This window comes from Mus caroli, chromosome 9 (assembly GCF_900094665.2).
Source record: "Mus caroli chromosome 9, CAROLI_EIJ_v1.1, whole genome shotgun sequence".
Lineage (NCBI taxonomy): Eukaryota > Metazoa > Chordata > Mammalia > Rodentia > Muridae > Mus > Mus caroli.
In genome coordinates, this window is record NC_034578.1 from 46730382 (window position 1) to 46736381 (window position 6000).

Genomic DNA, 6000 nt, shown 5'->3' on the forward strand with positions numbered 1-6000 from the left:
AGCAAAGAAAGCAAGAAGGAAAGGACACCAGAGACAAGACAGCCATCCATTCAGAAGCCAGTGATAAAGGTTCAAGGAGTTAAGATTGGAGGGTGAAGTGCTTCATAAAAATCAAAAGGGAAGAAAGGGCAGAGAGAGAGGGAAGGAGGGTAAGGCAAAGGAAGAAGGAGAGGGGCTGAACAGAGGCAGGCAGGGAGGCTCAAAGGAAGCCCTGGCAACTAGGAAATGATGACTGGACTTAAGAAAAATGTGATGTCGAGTTTTAGACAATATACAAATCTCATTCTGGTTTAAAGTAGTTCATGGAGATTTTCCTTGTAAAGATCAGACAATGGCTTTAATTGAATTCTTTGGGGAAACTAAAACAGGAGCTGGAGAGAAGGTGAAGAGGTCAAAAGCATATACTGCTCTTGCAGAGGATCCGAGTTTTGTTTCTCAGCTCTACACAGGACAACTCAGAAACCCCTGTAGCTCCAACACTAGGAGATCTGATGTGCTGGGCACTATAAGGCACTGGTCACTGGTGCACATACCCATCCACAGATGCACATACTTGAAAATAAAAATCTTAAGAAAACCAAAACCTGCAGCACAGATTCACCTCAGCTCACGCTTTAGTGGCAAGCACTTCATTCTGCCCTTTGGACTCAAAGCTCCCTTTGGCTAGGATCTGCCCCCAAAAGCTGGTGAACATGAACGTGACCATTAGCTCTGGCTCTCATTCTCATCACTCTCACTTCAGCCCTGTCTGGGGCTCTCCTTATAGAATTCACCTCACAGGGACTCTGCTTCCAGGGAAAGCAGCCTATTGAGTTCTCTTTCCTATTGACTCTGCTTCCTTCTGTGCCCAGGAGTGAGTTGCAGGGCTGGTAGGCAAATGTATTTTATAAAGAAAATTGGACAGCTAGAGGGCATGTGGAGAGTTATCAAAGGGGAAATAGGAAATGAGGGAGGGAAGGATGCTAGAGTCAGAATAATCAGTGAGGAAGGGACAACACAGAAAATAAACTGAGAAGGAGAAACGAAGGCACAGCCTCTGCATACCATACAAGCTTATGCACTCAGAGGAAGCTACGCCCAGCCTCACAGAAGTCCCATGTGTAGTAAATGCAGACTCATGTCTGCTGAAGATGCTGGGCATAAGTGACTTTTGAGAGACCTAAATAGGGCACACATACTACTCTCTATAAGGCTCAGGGCATGTGGCAGAACATATTATGGGAAGTTTGTAAGAGCAGGGAAGAGAAAGGTCTATGGCATGCTACCCTCTGGACACACTGAAATCATAAGCTTACAACTGGAGTTGCCTGCATGAAGCCCACATAAGACTGGCCTGTCAACAATCAGTCATGGACAGGGGAGAAACTCTTGCTTACTGCTGTACTATTGGCTACTATCCATTGCTGAGCCCATCACACTCCAAGAAATAGCTCCAAACTCATTTTCACATAGATGGCCTTGGTAACTCAATGGGTTATAAAACTGAGACTGGAGAGGTGGCTCAGTGGTCAAGAGTACTTGGTGCTCTTCCAAATGACCCTTGTTCTTTCCCAGCTCCTATATGACAACACGCAATTGTCTATAACCCCAGTTCCAGGATATCTGATCCCCTCTTCTAGCTTCTATAGGTACTGAGCAGCACATGGTGCATACATATATAGGCAAACACTAAAATACATGCAATAAAATAAAGAATGCTTAAAAAGGAGGACAAACGAATAAACGCGAACACAAGAAAGATGTTTATAGGGAAGAGGTGGGGCAGGTAGGGGCAGCAGGGAGATGGGAGAAGGTGGTTGGGTCAGAATACTTGGTGTATTATGTACATGTGTGAAATTGTCAGAAAACAAATTTAATCAATAACAAAAAAAGCAAACATGGTTCTGAAACAACAACTAGAACAGGGTTGCAGAAAGATGGGAAAATGAAGATAAACTACTCAGTGTTGGAACATAATACACGCCCCTGAAATATTGAGTGAATGAATGAAAACAAAACAAGAGAAAATGGAAGGGCTCCGCTAATACATTTACCTCCTTCTGCAATCCCGAGGAAGCCTCTAGTTTTCCATAGGCTCTGCTCTACAACAACAGGTGACACGGGGGAGGCATGGGATGTCATTGGAGTCTCCATGATCCTGTAATGTGCTTTTCTTACTTACCACCATTGGTTCAGTCCTCAAATGGTTTCTGAGTAACAGTAATTCCCCTTCCGTGAGTCTGTGTAAGGATACTACTGCCTGCTCTGTCTTTGGAAACTGTTGGATGAAATGTGGTACACAGACTCTTCACCACGTTGCTCAGATAAAACATGAGCTTTGAGATACCATTTTGGTCATGGGCAATTTCTAAGTGTTACAAAGGGTACTACTATTCAAGACATAATCCATGCCTGCTACTTCCTCTATAAAAGAACCCCCAAATTAGTTCTGAAGTTTGTGCCTCTCCTGAACACGTGATTCCCTTTCCTTGTCCAGGAGCAGAGCAGAAAGTCTACATCAGACCTCTCCTGCTCTTACTCTTGCAATTCAAGCATTTGGCATTGGGTACACAGGATGAGGAGCTATTTCCAGCAGGGGCTGTCTGCCACAAACCAAATACTGAAAGAGTATACCTGAGACTCCCCTGAGGCAGCCCCTGAATTAGGAGCTCACTTTCCATCAGGATAGCAGGCTTGGTTTCTCTTTAGTATGGGGATTATTCCCTCAGATGGCTTCTGCATGAAGAGGTAACTTATGGGTGCCATGGTCAGGTTAGGATCTGTATGAGATCAGCAACTGGCAAGAGATGGAGCTTGACCACATATTCAGTCAAGAAATTACTAAAAAGGATTTATAATCAGCATGGCTTAGAAAACATGCTTGGTTATCATAGCCAATAGATGTTCTCTAATTAGCCCATATTGATTTAGGTGTCTGGCCCTTAATCCATCACTAACTATAGAGACTGGGTGCCATGGTTTATATATGCTTGGCCTAGGGAGTGGTACTATTAGAAGATGTGGCCTGGTTGGAGTAGGCGTATATCTGTGGGTGTGGACTTTAAGACCCTCATCCTAGCTGCCTAGAAGTCAGTATCCTGCTAGCAGTCTTCAGATAAAGATGTAGAACTCTCAGCTCCTCCTGCACTATGTTTACTTGGATGCTGCCATGTTCCTGCCATGATGATAATGGACTGAACCTCTGAACCTGTAACCCAGCCCCAATTAAATGTTGTCCTTATGAGAGTTACCTGGGTTGTAGTGTTTGTTCACAGAAGTAAAACCCTAAGACACCAGGTAACACAGACATCCTCAAAGGAGGACTGCTAAAGATTTTCCAGAAATGACCATCCTTGTTCTTGATGAAGTACCATGGAGGAAACTCTCCTGGGCTTTGAGCATATACTTGTGGGGTAGCTAAAGTCACCATACAATCATGGAGGCTGTCAGCCAACCCAAAGCAAAGCTTGCATCTTAGGACCTAATTAGAATCCCAAATTTAATTTGAAATGCCCAACACATCACCCTGAAGACCCATTCCTTGGACCTTTGAGACTATAACTTTCTTTTTTCTTTCAGCTACTTCTTATTGTCAGTCTATGGCTAACAGTTAAAGTACCTTCCCTGGTAAGCAGTGGGTAAGAATGAAAGGGACGTATTCTGACAAAAAGTTGGGGGGGGGGCGGATATTGAGCTTCCAAGAACTGGTCCACTAAATGAGGCTGGTGAGCTTGTTGCACAGAGGATAATTATAGGCCAGTAGGCGCATTTGTATTATACTGACTCTGAAGAGTAGAGTCTCAGAGTCTTGTTAACATTGAGTAGAAAATTTGGACAAAGGCTCAGTGGGGCCTTCCATAATCACTAATCACCACTACCACCACCACCGCCACCATCAAATTCCTTGGTAACTAAAGGCTGTAATCCCAAGAGAAGGAGTCTTGATGTGATGGGGAGAGGAGCCTCAGTCCCCTGCAGAGGGAACATAGCTGCACTCCATGCTAATTCTTGTTCCTTGGGGCCAGCCAGGTTGGATCATCCCTTTTGCAAAGTGGAGCTTTGAGGAGTGTGTGTGTGTGTGTGTGTGTGTTCTCACACGCACGTGCTTTGTGTGTGTGTGGGGGGGTAGATACCTAAAAGTGTGTTGCTCTATGTTGGTGTTCCTTCTCTGCCTGTTCACAAGTAGCATCCAACATGCCTTGGGTGCTAAGAACCTGTAGCCAGGTCTAGGCAAGTACCACTTGGCTGGGTTTTTGAAGCAAGAGTGGCAGAGAAGAGCTCACAGAGATGGGAAGACAGCTGGGTCAACTACTGTGTCTGTTTGGAAGACATCAGCTTGGCCAGCTGCTTGGGAAATTTTTCTTCCCCAGGTGCCAGCTTTTCTCCAGACCTCTGTGGCTCTGGGACCCTTCTCATCTCTCTTTCTCCCACCCAAGCATCAGGAAAGCCCAGGCCAGGGGACAATGCTGCCTTGTTTTACAACACTGGTTTCTGAGTGGCCTGTTGTTTGTGGCCCCCGGAAGCAAGTACTAACTGTGAGGCAAAAATGTACTGACCCGGGAGTAGGGGCTGTAACTTCTTTTTGTCCCCTGCCAAGTGCCCCTCCAACCTCCAATCTGGGACAGAGATCCTGCTCCCAGCAGACTGAGGAAGTAGGTCTCCATGCTTAGTAACAAAAGCCTCACAGAGAGCTCACTCATAGCGCTTTAAGGCATCTGAGTTTGAGATCGTTCAGCCTCACCTCACTTCTGTGTGTATGACTGAGCACATGCGCATTCATTGCTGTATTGCTTCTCTCTCTGATACCTTAATTAGGGATGAGTCAGGGAACACCCCAAATTTAGCAGCTCTGACTTCAAAGACCTTGATCTCATCACCTACAAACCTAAATCTATTTAGAATCACAGTTCTAGATTTTCTGTTCTTAGCCTGTAGAGTTGCTTGATTTGGGTAAGCAAGCTGTATTTGTTTAATTGATTAAAAAAAAAAAAAAACCTTCCTCAGGTGTTCCTTGTGGGATTGCACTTAACTAGTTATTATTCATTTGCCTTTGCTTGTGTGCACATGCTGCATTGGCATCGGACATATATGTGTTGAGATTTCCATCCATAGGGATGAAAACATGTAGACAAATTATGAGATAGCCTCCCCAATGGATTTCCTATCCCCAGTCTGAAGAGTTCCCCTTTTGGTGTTCCTTGATATTCATATCCAACTTACATAAGATGACATCACCCCCATCTTGACTGCCCATGGTAAAGCAATTTTAAATAAAAAATTAAAATACTAGCTCAGAACAGCAGCATAGAGGGTTGAGGTAGGCAGTCTGGAGCAGAGACTGAGTCTAGGTTCTGTGATTTAAATATGCCTTGTTCCCAACAAGATCTGTTTGGAGATTTGATTTCCAATGAAATGGGGCTGAAAAGTAACAGTGTACTCTTACCAGGTCATTAGGAGGAGTTACACCTTCCTAAAGAGAATAAGATCATCCTGGCAAGAGAAGGTTGTCACAAAGACAGGTAGATCCTTGCAACTGTAATCTGTTTTTAAATCTATTCTCCCTGTGTTCTTTTGCTTTTCTTTTCTGTCATGAGCTGAAGCAGCAGAAGACCCCTTTCTAGAAGTGAAGTAGATGCCAGTAACAGACTCTTGGGCTTCCTGGTCTCTAGGCCATGAGCCACAGTCAAACTATTTTCAATTCACCTGGTGTGAGGTATTCTCTCATAGCAATGGAAAATAAACCAAGATACTAGATTATGCTTATAGTACTCAAATGAGACTCATTAATTCTCAGAATTGAGGACCATGAACCAAAGAAAGTAAACTGTGTACCTGTCTCTCTGGGCATAAGCTAACCCTAACCCAGAGTGGGATTTCTAAGTCTTATCCCTTTTAACTTAAATATCCTTGCAGTTTTTGTTTTGTTTTGTTTTTTAATTTTTAATATTTTTATTACATATTTTCCTCAGTTACATTTCCAATGCTATCCCAAAAGTCCCCCATAGCGCCCCCCACTTCCCT